Below are 15331 nucleotides of genomic sequence, written 5' to 3'. Positions count from 1 at the left end.
CTGTAGCAAGGGCCCAGGCCCACGGTTCCGGCTGCGCCCACCCCTTCATGCCCCGCTCCCCAAGCCTCTGCCTGCTGGGAACATGGAAGGCTGGCCCATTTCCACCAGACAAGTTCAGGCTGGGTGTGCTCAGGGCTCCCTGGAGAACTATTCTTACTGATCCCAAACCAACTGAGGGCCACTATTAGTGCCAGCTCAGGGAATGAGCCTACTTCTGTGGGGGGGAGATGGGGCTATCCTGGCCTGGTATCTGGCAAGGAGCTGAAGCTTGCTTTGGAGGGGCAGATTCCTGGACGTTCACTTCAATCCCACAAGCATTTATTAAGCACCTTCTATATGCCAGCTGGGCTCTGGGCTACAGTCTGTGTTCAAAGAGCTTACAATTCTACTATTCTCTCGGGGAAGGACTGCTTGTATGCAAGTAAATACAAAATAAATGCATTTTGAACAAGGATAAAAAAGACCGCCGGCCCAAGCCTAGGGGAGAGGGGCTTTCCTCCCCATCTTCTCAGAAAAGAACTAGCCAGTTGATTGAGCCGCCATACATAGGCAAGGATTAAGAAGGCACCTCCCTGTCAGATAAGCACTTGACATAAGGAAGAAAGACCCCCAAAATGCAGTATATTAATATGGAAGGCTCCGGATCATTCATTCTCTCCCCCTCTCATCCTTTTTCTATCTTTTTTTTTTTTTTTGCTCAGCTTGCAAAAGTGGTTCCTTATCAAATAGTGAAGATGATAGCAGCCGGGGCTTTGTTCTGCTTTCCCGTCTTCCTTAACTACCATTTCAAGAAGATTTGCCACGTTAAGCTTTTTTCCTCTTGGTTTTTTTTCCTCCCATTCTGTGCATTAAATCTCCATCTGCTTACTCAAAAACTCAAGCACGAGACGAGGACGGCATTTGAGTGAATTAACTGTGATGTTCCGGAGTATTCCCCGAGCTGGCAAAACCATAAACCTCAGAAACGATCTGTTTCTAGTCCTGACAACGGGGAACGCTAGCCTGGCGCGGGGGGAGGGGGGCGCTGATCTCTTTTTTAAAACTGGCAGCCGCCGTGGCCCACAGGTAGGAGGAGCAAGGGCCGAGGAAGGGGCCGGACACGAGCCCCGTTTGACTGAATCTTGTTCGCCCTTGGAGGAATCGGTGGGATTTGTGAAAGCCTCTCATCTTGATCAAAAAGCTGGATTCTAAACCAGACAGAATATTAATTATCATCTAGTTGTTTCCCCCCGCCCTTCGATTAACAAAGCAGACCCAGCAAGAGGAACTAATTCTCCCAGTGTCATCTATCTCATGGGGACACTCAGAACTCGCACTGGACAATTGCAGGCTTTCCTCCTTGTTGTTAAGTGTCCGGGGCCCCTTAGCTAGGAAGTAGCAGGAGGAGGAGCTGAACTCGGGTCTTCTGACTGCGATCTTGCCATTATAGCATGCTACCTACATAGAGGCTGGCAGAGGGGTCACAGGTCGCCTCCCTGTTCTAGGACAGTGACAGGTGAAAAGACCTGTGATTCCTGGATGGAAAATTGTATGACCCCTAACACTTATTAATTCCTCCTGTTCTCCGCCAGGGTCCCAGGATGCTTTTCAGGTTGGATAAACGTGTGTGTGTAGCTGTGCACATGTACGTGAACTCGTTTTCGTGGGTATACATCTCCAATTATTTGGGGATTCTTTGCCATATACATATTAAACAAGGTGACATTAGCATTCATGTAGTGAATTAAGGTTTGCAAAGTGCCTTGTGTGTTTTATGTCATCTGATCCTCTCTTCAGCCCTGGGAGTTGCTGTTCTTCTGCCCATTTGACAGATGAGGAAACTGAGGCTGTCAGAGGTTAATTGACTTGCCTAAAGTTACAAAGGTAGCCTCAAGGAAGGGTTTGGTCTCAATTCTTGCTGTCTCCAAGTCCTGAGCTTTATCTGCCATGTCAGATGTGTGATGTAACGTAAGCAGATAAGAGTCGGTCCCCTCCGAATGGGTCAGGGAGACCCAGATTCAAATTATGCCTCTCAAACGTGTTGCTGTGTGACCTTGGATGAGCCCAGACTTCCTCCCCATCTCTGCTCCTGATTTCTTTCAGGTGCCAGCTCAAATTCTACTGGAAGCCTCTTCCCTTATTGTCTGTATCTTATCCTAAGTGCATCTCGTTAGCCTGTTGTCATCCCCATTAACCGGTTGCTCCTTGAGGGCAGGGACTTTTGCCTTGAGCACTTAGCACAATGTCTGGTACATAGTAGGCACTTAATAAATGTTAATTGGGGGCAGCTAGGTGAATAGAGTGCCAGCTGTGAAGTCAGGAGGACCTGCATTCTAGTCTGGCTCAGACACTTAACACATCCTGGCTGTGTGATCCTGGGCAAGTCGCTTAATCCCAATTGCCTCAGCAAAAAACAAACAAATAAATAAATAGATAAACAGATAAATAAATAAATGCTGATTGAATTCAGTGAACCAGACAGACTCTCAGAGGTTATGTGTTACAGACCAGGTGCCAGTCTGCACTGGTAATGGGCATTCCCTCACAAGAAATTCCCAACCACCAGTGAAGTCACCCATTTGGTTCTGAACAAACCAACAAGGAGCAATTATCCTGTTTGGTCCCCACCTGAGATGATGCGGTCAGAACTGGTGTTCTCTGGCAGGCGCCTAGAAGGTGGTTAATAAATGCTTGTGTGATTCCTCGGTCAGTCAGTCATCTGCTGGGCCCGTCTCGCCACCTGTCAGTCGCCCGCAGCTCCATGAGGGCCGGTCGGAGGGCATTCGGTGCCAGGTTCCTTGGGAAGAAAGAATTAAGGGATTTGGGCTAGACAGAGGAAGCAGTTGGTGCCAAATGCTGACAGTCCCAGAGGAAGGACAGGATTCTGTCCGGCTGCTGAGCGCTGGGCTGGAGGCCGCTGGTTGTCCAGTTTCCTGTCTCATTGTTGAAGATGGGCAGGGAGAAAGAGAGCGGGGCTGGCAGCGGCAGGGGCCCCGGGGGGCTCGTTACGTGGCCACGACAATGCTCTTTGTCTCCAGCTCTGCCGCGGTTCTCAGGGACCCTCCGGCAGCAGGAAATCCCAACTGTAGGGAAACGGACAATTATTATATTACAATTGTCATCATCGTCAAGAGTTTGGTTTTTTTTTCCTAAGAAGGAGGCTCTGGAGGCTCCTTCAAAGCCCAGGCCTGAGGGTAGCAATGGGACATCCCTGAGCCGTTTGGGACCAGAGTGGGCTGGTTTCTCGCTTGCTCTCCTGTGCCTTGTGAAAATGGTGGCCAAGAGTCAGGATAAATGTCTTCTGAACGACCATCCACATAGAGCTTGCTCCATTCCATCTCCTTGAAGGGGTTTTTAGGAGGCAAACACTTGGTGGAACCTGGGATTCACCTCTGAGGCTGGAGATGAGATTGGAAGGAAGGGAAGTCAACTCTTCCCCCTCCCCTCAAGCTGAGGGCAGTCCCTAGCCATGAATGGCTCTTTCTTTTATGCTCTTGGGTGTCCGTGGTGTAGACGTGGCTGTGAGTGCAGGTGATGGGGCATGAATGGAACGGTCTGTGTGAGCCCTTCTCCGCTAGGTATCAGCCCTGGATCTGAGTTCATAGGACTAGGCAGTTGGGAAAAGGTAGCTTTGTTGCCCAGAGTCAATAAAAGGTTTTTCATGCTTTGCTTGGTGCCGGGGGAGCTCTTGAGGTAGAGATGAGCCCACCTCGAGCAGACAGAGCGTGAGACCCTGCCTCAGACACTGGCCCTGGGAGGCAATTTTAGGATCTCCTTGACCCACATTCTCATCTATAAAATGGACATAATCAGAGCACCGATCTGAGACATGGAGTGTCCTGCAGACCACAAAGGATTAAGTCAACCAAGTAAATCGTGACAGTGACCATTCTTCCTTCTGGACTCAGTGACCCCCAAGGCTCCTCCCAGCTCTGAGCCTGCGAGCCGTCAGCACCATGATGATGATGATGATGATGATGATGATGATGATGATGATGACAAAACTGACCTCCATGTCCTAGTGATGATAGTCCTCTGAGTGGAAGGATCCATCTTTCCCTAACTGTCTCGTGATGATTTTTTAAACAACATTGGAAAGGTTTTTGTAACAGGGAATATTGGACCTTTAGTGTCAGAATCCTAGAATTAGATCTGGAAGAGTCATCATTAGACCCTTAGAAGACCTTCTAGTTCTAAAGAACATACAGAAAACACACAGAGGAAAAAAATTAAATGACTCGCTCAGCATCACAAGGCTAAGAAGTCTCCAAAAGCAGAATGTATCCTTGGGCTCTCTTGACTCATTCGTTACGCCCAAGTGGCCCGACCGAGACTCCAGTTCCATAACTGGCTCTGATCTCCGCCACCTCAGGGATGCTGCCCCTCCTTGGGTACCTATGTCTGCCAGCTCCTCAGTTTCTCTAAGAAGTCCTGGCCAGTGGGATTAGGAACTCTCCGCCTAGTAACCTTGTCCATCCTCGGAGGGCCCCAGGTGGGGAGGTGATTCGGCTGGGCTTCTCGGTACCAACGGTACTCATCCTCAGGACCCTGACCAGCAGAATGCGCAATTGGAGTCCCCATCAGCACTTGATTGTTGATGTTTTTAATGACCTCATCCGGGCACTGAGCTTCCTAAGCCCACCTGTTGGAGGCAGGTCTGGGTGGTGGTAGCCACAGCTGGGAGGGACCACTCTGAGTAAGGAGGGAAGACCTCCGCCCGTCTGGGGCTCTGGCATCAAGATGGGGCCTGAGGTTTGTTCCTGGCCACAATGAGGTTTGCTGCCAGCCCCAGCAAGACAGGGAGCGGCTGTGGGGAGAGACCCCGCGCCCAAGGGTGTCCCCCCTGGGCCCTCCACTCTCGGAGCTGACACCTTCCTACCAGCCAAGCCAGAGGTCCGGCTCGCTGCTGTCTGGGAGCGTTCCTAGCAGTGTGAGAAAGGAGGAGAACAGATGGCACCTTGCCCAATGGGCTTGACTGGAAATCGTGTTATCTCACCCACAAGATGCCTCGGAGTCTTTCCCAAGCACCACTGGGAAAGGCCCAGCTTGACTGTGGGTGCTGGTGCTTGGGGGTCCCCAGGGCCCCCTCCCCATCCCACGGAGGCGGTTGGACCACATCAGCCTTTCCCAGCTTTTAGGCAGCGTCTAGACAGGGCGCTCTCGTCCCGGTTTACCGAAACCAACGAGCCCCTGAGGAATCACAGACTGTCGGGCTTTCCCAGGGAAGTTTTTCCAGTTGGAAAAGTGCTCCATGAAACAGTTATCTTTTTGACTGGAAGATGACTAGGCTGGAAATGGTTTTCTTACGGGAACTGTCTGCCGAGACACGAGTGCAGACTCTGGTAACCAAAGACTCGAGTCCCTCCAAGACTGGTTCTTGTAAATGGTTTTTTGGGCTTTGGAGCCCTTCTTAAATCTTCCTGACTCAAGGATTAGACTTGGCAGATTCCCACTCTCATCCTGGTGGGTACTGCCTTCCCCGACACAGACACAAACCATACCCCATCCCGGGCACTTCTCACGGGGACTTTCCTTTGTCTTTTGGTGTTTTATCAGTTGTCTTTTATTTTCTAAAGTAACTCACTTCCGGGTAGCAATCTCTCTCCCCATAACCCTGCCTCTGGAACAGAGAAATTCAGAAACAAAATAAATCAATGCAGCGGCTGTGTCTGATATCGTACGCCTCATTCCACACCTGGAGTTCACCGCCTCTATGTCAAGATTAGTCCTCTGAGGTCATGATTTAAATTCAAGTTGCCTGGCTACCCTCTTTTTGCACTCCGTGCCATCCAGACCTCTTCTTCTCTCTCCCTCTCTCTCCCCGCCTTTTAAATCCTAGAGCCATAATCCAATTGGTATTGCCAATACTCCTGTAATCTACGGTAAACCCACTTCCTCATGGAGCTTCTTCCCATCCCTGTGGCTTCTCCCTTGCTCCGGCTTTACTCTTACTTCACATTTCATCTCTGATGCTTCCTCACCCTCTGACCCTGATTGAGAAACCCATCCTTCCTGGACCACAAGTTCCTCATCTGTAAATGAAGAAATTGGATTAAATGGTGTCTGTGGCCATCCTTTCAGCTTTAGATTCTAGGACTCGATAAAAACCTTCCCAAAACACAAGAAAACGGTAAAAGAGTGGAAGTTCTCTGAGGGCAGAATTATCTTCCCTCTATGTTTACGTCCCCAGCACATAGTAAGCGCTTAATATATGCTTTCTCATCCATTCATGCTTGGTCACTACATTGATCCTTTGTGAAAATTGTCCTGGGCTGCCCAGATGCCATTCCTCACTCTCCCTGGATGGCTGATTTTTGATGTATCCGTGACACAGAATTATCGGCAGTATCTTCTTATATTTGCGCGTCACTATGGTCAAGATGCTTCAAAGCACGCGTTCATCCGATGCATATTTATCCGTTGGTCATCTACATGGTGACCTTTTTGAGCCTCATGTCCTTGCTTTGTAACCAGAGACGATCACTGGAAGCATGTCAGTATTAAAAAGATAATTTTTGGTGGCAGAGAGAGGCTTGCAGTCACGGAAGCAGTACACCTTTTCCTAATTAATTTCCTAATTAATATTCAATTCTTCACCCAGTTTTTGGTCCATCTGCAACCCTAAGCTCAATTGCTTGTACTAACTTAGTGCTTAGTGTGGTTCATGAAAATATTAGTGGTATCTGGGATTCTAGAATCTAGAATTGGCCAGGATCTGATTTTAGAGATCACAAGAGGGGACGTGATTTGGATAGGAGCATGGGACTTCTAATCCAACCTCTTCGTTTTGCCCATGAAGAAATTTTCTAAGATAATCCTATCTAATCCTATAACTATAAAACTAGTTTTTATGCTAAGAGATACCTATGAAATCATAGATCTAGACCTCCCCCCCAAAAAAAAATCCCATGATCCCATTGTAACCTCCCCCCCCAAAAAAAAAAATCCCATGATCCCATTGTAACCCGAGGAAGAATAAATATGGCCCCATCGAAAAGTCCCCTCCCACTTTATTGGACTTGGGGGAGAGAGATCGGGTGAGTTATGGCTAATCCAAATAGCAAAATGGATCGGTGGTCTCATTGATGGGCACGTTCCCTCCAACATCTCCGACCCCAGCCCACATTGCCCATGCTGTACAACTTGACAGTCTTATTCTCCCATGAGTTCACCACTGGCCTTCCTCGATTTATCCTGAAACCCACCACTCTCCCACATCTCCATTGCCCTCTCAGTAATTTGCAGTTTCCCTGCAGAGACCATTCAGTCATATTCTGTGACCCACCACTGGTGGAAAATTGTTATTAAAAAGCTTGAGCCTTCATTTCAGGGGGAAGTTTGACGCCATTTGAGGAATTCTGCAATTTCCCATAGGCAAAACAGCCCACTCTGCTCCTTGAGCTCATCCAAAAATAATTTCTAAGTGGCTTTCTAATTACATTCCAGAATCCTGCCCGCTTACAAAATCGGGGCCCCTCTTCTACTGTCAACTACTATCTCGCTCTGACCTAGGGGGGAGCGGGAGGGATGGTAGTGGGAGAAAGCTGGGGGCTGTCACAGATAATCCACTTATGGATTATTGAGAATTTGTTGTCATTCCAGACCTATCCCAGTGCAAATAAGCTCTCCATCTGGAGGCATTAGAGACCAGATCTTTATTTAGAGTTCGTGCTAATGGATACCAAATGGGGAGGGGGGAGCAAGGGGTGAACAAGAATACACTTAGGGAAGCACGCTCCCTCTCCAGAGATCCTGGAGCCATTCCTGAGACCTGAAACATACTTTACCCAGAAATCACCCCTATCCAGTCACCTCGGGAGCAGCGGCTACGTTTGCCCAGCATTTTTGACTGAAGGGATGGATGTGCACCAGGAGTTGCAGGGTGGGAAATAAAAGGAGGCTGAAGATGTCTGAAGAGGTCTGAGTCGGAGGAATCATTCTGGTTTACCCAACATTTTTCCCAATAATTAACCCAAGATGTGAATTGGACTATAATTGCTTCAGTTGAGTTGGAAGAAAATCTGACTTCAGGAGAACACTGCTTTTCTTGTGTTCTAAACCAGAGTTCTAAACTTTAGGCCCATTTTTAGCCACTGGGGTGGGGGCGGGGGAGTTTCTGGTGGGGCCCCAGGGAATCCACCTGGATCGTGCTGGACAGTTTTATGCACTGGAGCCATCCCTGATCAGTGAAGGGGTTTATCATTTGTGTAATTCCCCTCTCTTGGGAGACTGAGCCTCTGATCTAGATCTGTGAGTCCCCCGTCCCAAACCATCGGGAAAAGATCCAAGTCACATCCACATGAGCAAAGAGTGGTGGGTGGGTATTGTTTGGCAAAAAAGATGGGGTGCGGGGGTAGTTCTTTGGACCATTTTGAATGGACCAGTTGAATACCTTCTCAAAAGGCAAATGATTAAGTTGATTTTATCTGAGGGTGTGTCAGAAGCAAAGATAATTGGGGGTTGAAGGGGAACATCTTTGTGGCCACACCTTTCTAAATAAAGTATTGTTTTCCTTCGGCCCATCCCCTCGAGTTTCCCTTCTTGGGGTTCTGAGATGGTGATGAAATCGATCATTAGGAAACAAGCCCATTACCCGTCATTGGTACCTTCTCTAAGTTTTCCCAGCTGTAAGATCAAGGCCCTAAAGGTGAAACCCTTTGGGGCTTCTAGCCAAATGTTCAATTAAGTGGCTCCGATGTGGCCTTTCCGAAGCCCTGGTACAGACTGGCTAGGACGGGGTACCCTGGCGGAACCATCCGTGTCCACGCTGATAGTAATCCTCCATGTGCTTAGACAGACACGGGTCCACGGTTGGCAGAGCCACTCCGTGCCAAAGCTGACTTTCCAGCCCAAAGTGTTGGCCAGACCCCTTGACTTTCGCTGGCCCTCTCTCACCACTGCTGGTTGTAGGCGGGCATCCAGGCCGCCAACTTGGACCGGTTTGGTTGAGGCCCCCTGCCCATTCCCCGTGTAGGAACAGGGCCTGCTTTGAGCCTGGAAATTGGAGTCATTTCCTGTTCCCCGTTGTTAAGACACTGCTTCTAAGACTGGAATCACAATAAATCATAAGTGTGCTGAGTGATACAGGGTTTATTTATTTTTTCCAAGCTTCGAGGCGCTCTTAAATTTAGGGCCTCCAGTTTGCTTGTTTTCATTCTTCCTCCCCCACTGCACTGGTCTTTAAGGTGGAAAGAAAAGGCTTTTTACAAACCAGGTCCTGTGGAAGACCTTTCCGAGACTCCCCATAGAAGGGGTTGCGTCTGTGTTGCAAATGGCCCTTCAAGTGGGGGGGAAAAATACAGAAAGGAGCTCTTGCTCTGCAGACGACACGGCAGGGAGGATGTGAACCCTGCCAGGTACCACAAGATGTGGCTGCTCCCTCACTAATTCTGTGGGATCGCTTCTGAGAAGGTGCTCGAGCAGGACAGAGGAAGAAACGCTGCCATCCTCTCCCTAGGACAGACCAAGTCCCAGCCGCCATATTGTACCAAGGACCTTAATGAGCCAGACAGCGGTCAGGGTGATGAAGGGCATCAAATCTGCTGTAAAGAACCGAGGGTGTTTAACCTAAGAAGGGAAGCTGGGAGGGTCAAGGTAGTCGTCTCCAAGTGTTCCAAGAGCTGAGACCTGAAAGATGGATCGGTCTTGTTTTGTTTGGCTTCCAAAGACAAAACCGGGATCAGTAGCTCAAAGTTGCAACATGACAGATTCAAGTTTTGGGTTAATTAAAAAACAACAATTGAGAGTTATCCAAACATGGAACGGGCTGTCTTTGGAGACAATGGGTTCTTCTTCTTTGGAAGTTGTCAAATCGAGTCTGGAAAACCACTCACTGGGTATGTTACAAGGGGAGGATTCTTTTCCAATTTGGAGTCAACTTTTATAGTCATTTTGTAGTCATCGTCTCACTCTGGTTCTGAACCACGGAGAGTCTTAGAGATTCTTACTCTGCTTCCTCACTCTGTACCTTCATTCCTTCTATGAAAAACGAGAGGGACTAGCCCTGTAGTCAGGAGGATCTGAGTTCAAATCTGGTCTCAGACACTTAACACTTCCTAGCTGTGTGACTCTGGACAAGTCACTTAACCCCAATTGCTTCAGCAAAAGAAAAGAAAGAAAGAAAAACTAGAGGTCACTCTAGCCAACCTCTCGGTCATTTCTTGCTTTGGCGGTTGAGGATACTAAGTGGCAGCTGGGGGAGGCGATTCCATTCGAGGCTGCCCACCATAGCACTCATCATTTGCCCCAACTTAGCCCACACTAGCCCACAAACTGGCCCTCGGCTCCGAAATCTGGCCGTGAAGCGAGGGAAAGAAGCCCAAGCAGAGATCTCCTGAGGATCGTCGTCGTTTTTCATCAAAGCGGAAAACGGCCTGCAGAAATCCTAAAAAGTGGCTGGTGGCCAGAGGGTCACTCCACCCACAGAATCCTGGCTGGACGTCACGCAGGACCACATGTAGTGGAGCAGTCAGTCTGTGGTCAGGGTTTAGGGAGAGAGCCGCTAGCAGCCCCCTCTTAGCTTTCGTTCCCTTTATTAAAAGCATGTTATATTTTGGGAACTGTGCTGGGTACTGGGAACACAAAGAAAAGAAGGAAATTTCCCCTGTCCTTAAAGAGCTGCTTGTACCCGGATATATAAATACAAAATGCTATTGTTTAGTCACCAGTGACTCTTTGTGACCCCTTTGGGGGTTTTCTTGGCAAAGATAATGGAGTAGTTTGCTATTTCCTTTCCTTTTTCTTTTTTCTTTCTTTTCTTTTTTTTTTTTCCTGAGGCAATTGGGGTTAAGTGACTTGCCCAGAGTCACACAGCCAAGAAGTGTTAAGTGTCTAAGACTAGATTTGAACTCAGGTCCTCCTGACTTCAGGGCTGCTGCTCTAACCACTGCACCACCTAGCTGTCCCTACTATTTCCTTTTCTAGCTCATTTTACAGATGAGGAAACTAAGGCACATGAGGTGAAGTGATTTGCTCAGCGTCATACAGCTAGGAAGTATCTGAGGCTGATTTTGAACCTGGGTCTTCCTGACTCCCAGCCTGGTGCTCCAGGCAATACACTACCTAGAGATATACAGGTAAAATCTGCCCCAAAGAGCTCGCATTCTGCTGAGACAATCTGCGAACGCAAAGTGTGCACAGTGCAAATGGCCGGCGATCTCTGAGAAAAGGCATCGGCCCCGTGGGCACCAGGATTGGGGGGGAAAGGCCTTTTTGCAGAAGGGGAGATTGGAGTCTGGAAGACATCCAGGAGATGGAGGTGAGGTTGGAGAAGCTGGGGGAGCAGAGTCGGGATCCAGCCGCTTGCAATCCCTAGCTTTCTTCAAGCTGAAGTTCAGGAGGCAGAGGCGAGGAGGAACGCCCGTCCAGTTAGGGTGATAAGAGCGCAAGTCTCAGGAGCAGGGTTCGAGCCCAGGATCTCGGACCCCTGAGGTTCTCGCCTTCCATTGTTAGTGTGCTACCTCCTCGGTGGTCTGACTGTTCCCTTTCCTCCAGAAACGGAACCCTGGCCCCTTCCCTGCTGACTTGCCAGCATCTGAACTCCAGGATCGAGTCCGTCTGAAGGAAGCATAAAAGGACTGAGAACGTAGATTTCGTTGGCTTAAAGACCTTCCCCTGCGCTCCCTCTACCCGACGCTGGTGCTGTCGGCGCCCGTGTCCGTGTGGTCGGTGTTGCCCTGGGATCCTGAGGCAGCCAAGAGGGGAGACCATTTCCCCTTTTAATTAGCAGATACATTTCAGCATTCTGCTTGGGGGCCCTTCTGCCTTGTAGAAGCAGCCAGTGGGGTCCGACTGGTCCCGCACGCCCAGGAACGCCACCAGCCAGCGACAGGTTACGAGTTGTAGGCAGCAGAAATGGCTTTCGAACTCAGGACTCGTGCCTCCAGTGTACCAGTCAGCTCTCCAGGGGAAGCAAAGGAAGTGTTTCAGGGAGGAATGGAGCTCAGGCCGGGCCTGGGTATCCCCCTGACTGTTCCACCCTCCACTCGTCCCCATCTGTTGCGGAGAGAGGAGGGTTGGAGGGGCTTGGTTAAGCGGGTGGAATTGTCATAATTGCATTCAGATGAATGACAGACGTACCCCAAGGGCAGAAGGAAAACAAGATGACCTTCAGAAAACATCTTTGAGATGGCTCTCTTTGTGGTTATTAATAATGCATGTGGCCGTGTACCGTCTTCAGAAGAACAGAAAGCGTGCTCCCAGCAGCGTGTCGCTCTCAAGCACCCAGCTCCCTCGTGGCGTCCGCGGCTCCCGAGAACATCGCTGCCATTAGCCCTGCCTCACTGGGCCGGGTCTGGGCCGACGAAGGCAGACATCCCAGCGGAGAGAGACTTAGACATCCGGCTCCGTATCATCCAGAGGACACGACGTGCTTTTGAATTTTTTTTTTAACTTTTTTTTTCTATTTTTCTATTTTATTTAGTCTTCTATTCCCAAATATCCTCATGATGTTTTAGTAACGTTTTAGCTTATCTGGTAGAGCTAATGGGTAAACCACAAATAGGGATACACGGAGAATTATTACACCTTTGGGCTCGGATAATCGGGGGAGACACGGAGGTGCGGCTGGAGAGGTTTAAGTGGGCAGTTAGGTCAAAGGATGGCGGGTTTAGATCTGGAAGCGGCCATCGCATCCTCTCCTCACTTTACAGCTGAGAACACTTGGTTAAGGGATTTTCTCAGGGCAAGTCACTCAGCAAGTATTTGGAGGGAATTCGTTTTGTAGTGGCAAGGAACTGGAAACGGAGTGGCTGCCCATCAGCCGAGAACAAGTCGTGGTGTATGAAGGATTTCAGAGAGACTGCAAGAACTGATGCTGAGTGAAATGAGCAGAGCCAGGAGGTCATGGTACACAGCAACAATAATACTGTACGAGGATCAATTCTGATGGACGTGGCCCTCTTCCACAATGAGATGATTCAGACCTGATGGAGGGAGGACTGTGGGAGCTGAGTGTGGATCACAACATAGTATTTTCACCCTTTTGGTTGTTGTTTGCTTGCATTTTATTTTCTTTCTTTTTTTTTTCCTTTTTGATCTGATTTTTCTTGCACAGCAAGATGATTGTATAAATATGTATACATAAAAAAAAAAAAAAAAGAAATCATTTGCCAAAAGGGCTCCTTTGCACACGCAGCCGGAGAATGGTGTGACAGAGGCAGATTTGGACATCAGACCCAGCATCTAGAGGAGCTCTAGCATGGAAGGGGCTGCTTCCGGAGGTAGTGACTCCCCTGTCGCTGGAGGTTTAAGAGAGGTTAGGTGACCCTTTGTTGTGGCTAAAAAGGACTGAGCCGGACGGCAGTTTGGTGATGTGTTTCTGAGCTTGGCTTCCTGTTTTGACCTGAAGGCTTCTGACGTTCGAACGGACTTTTGAAATCTAAATATCATCCGATTCACAAATAGACACTGCAGGTCTGTGATCAAGGCTGAACCTCCTGAGCTGTTGGCAGGAAGAGAATTCTTGGCTTTGTTCATTCGTTCTTTCTGCATCACTAACAAGGCCTTTTCTCTTATCTGTAAACCAGTTCGCAACTACCAACCCTCCTGTTATTTACTTGTTGCTGTTAATAATGATGTTAATATTATACTTCCTGCTATCACTAAAATATTAATAACTAGCACGCTGTATATAACATTTTAAGGTGAGCAAGCCCTTTACCAATTTCACACTGGGTCCTTAAAACCCATTTTACAGATCACCTTCCCAGGGTGACACAGTTAGAAAGGTCTAAGGCAGGATTTGATCTCCCATGTTTGGGGAAAAGTGCTGCCTTTCTGCCAACTAGCGTACAGAATAATTACTCATATCTGGCTTGGCCAGTGCAGAAATGTTCTCATCTCCTCATTTCTGGGAGCCATTCCTGTCTAAATCCCATTAGCTTTCTGGGCTGCCATATTGCACCACTGACTCACAGGGAGCTTGTGGTCCATTCAGGCTCCCAGATCTTATTCAGTAGGTAGTCAGGTCATCCCCATTGTGTACTTGGGAAGTACAAATTTGAACCCAAATGAAAGATTTACCTACCAACAGATAGGTAATAACTTTTTTGCAGATGGGGATTTTTTGGTTTTTAAAAGTCAGGAACTGGGACAGCTAGGTGATGCAGTGGATAGAGCACCAACCCTGAAGTCAGGAGGACTCGAGTTCAAATCTGGTCTCAGACACTTAACACTTCCTTGTTGTGTGACCTGGGCAAGGCACTTGACCCCAATTGCCTCAGCAAAATAATAAAATTAAATTAAAATAAAAGTCAAGAACTTTGTCAAAGATCATGTGAAAAGTAAGTGGAAAACCCACAGCTCGAGCTAAAGTTTTTCTAATCCAGTGTTCTCTCCTTGGGGCCATGTTGTCTCTCATGGAGACTCATGGGCTCCGGCTCTAACGCTGGAGGAAAGACCGGGTCCCACTGGGCAGCCCCTCCGTAGAGCCTGCTGGAGGGAGGAGATGGGATTGACAGGATGAGGAGAGAAGAGGGAAGTAGCTCTCCTGGCTGTCATTAGAGAGACCTGCTTACGAGAGCAGCAGCTTGCCGGTGACAGCCTTTCTTATGGTGATGGCGAGCCGGGAGACGGGCTCCATCCATCTGGGGTAGTCTGTATGTCCAGTGAGTCATGAAGCAAGGAGGCTGGTTGTCAGGGAGATTTCCCTAATGGCCAAATCTATTAGACTGTGAAATGGTCTCCTGAGGGGGTCCTCATTGCCTCGGGAAGCCAGACAAAGGCCTTGGAAAGGACCCTGGGCAACCCTCCTTCATTAACGCGAGCGGCCCTGACCAGCCGTGAACCGCCTCTGTGACTCTGTGAGATGGTGGGTGATCTTGGGCAGGAACAAAGGAGGGGGACCGGCAGAGGGGGAGGAAGCAGAGGCCCTTGTGGGGTGCAGGAGCTTTGTCAGAAATGCATCCTGTGTGAGCCATCGCTCTACCTTGCTTGTGGCAGAGAAAAAACAGAAAAGGCCTTGTAGAGACGCTGGATGGCTTCTTCTGAAGAAGTGGGAGGTTCCTTCCCCCTCCCACCACGGCCTTGTGTGGGAAATCCTGCTCCCAAATCCTGTTAGGGAACCTTTCTCCTAACGGGGTTTCCCCCAAAAAAATCCCTCTTGTGTTTGGAGTTGCTTGCCAATGCCCCGTCTCCTTATGCTTGCTTCTCACGGGGACTTTTATTTTTTTGGCAAGATGTGGTACCCCCTTTGGGGCCATTTCTTTTCCCAAGACTTACTTGTAGTGACAGACTGGGTCCTCAGAGGTCTCTTATGATGCTACACCCCCCCCCACACACACACAATTTCTTTAATTTCTTTGCATTGATTGAGCTAGCAGGATCAGGGGGTGAAGTCGTCTTGCCCATTTGG

At 48.9% G+C, this 15331-nt stretch overlaps 1 protein-coding gene across 1 annotated transcript in view; it reads left to right on the top strand.

Moving 5' to 3' along the window:
* ABTB2 (ankyrin repeat and BTB domain containing 2) overlaps positions 1–15331 on the top strand; it is a 181985-nt gene that overhangs the window by 146268 nt on the left and 20386 nt on the right. The gene's annotated exons all lie outside the window — the stretch shown is intronic.

Source organism: Antechinus flavipes, chromosome 6 (assembly GCF_016432865.1).
Source record: "Antechinus flavipes isolate AdamAnt ecotype Samford, QLD, Australia chromosome 6, AdamAnt_v2, whole genome shotgun sequence".
Taxonomy (NCBI): domain Eukaryota; kingdom Metazoa; phylum Chordata; class Mammalia; order Dasyuromorphia; family Dasyuridae; genus Antechinus; species Antechinus flavipes.
The sequence above is the reverse complement of the archived record's forward strand: the minus strand, read 5'-3'. Positions and strand labels throughout refer to the sequence as shown.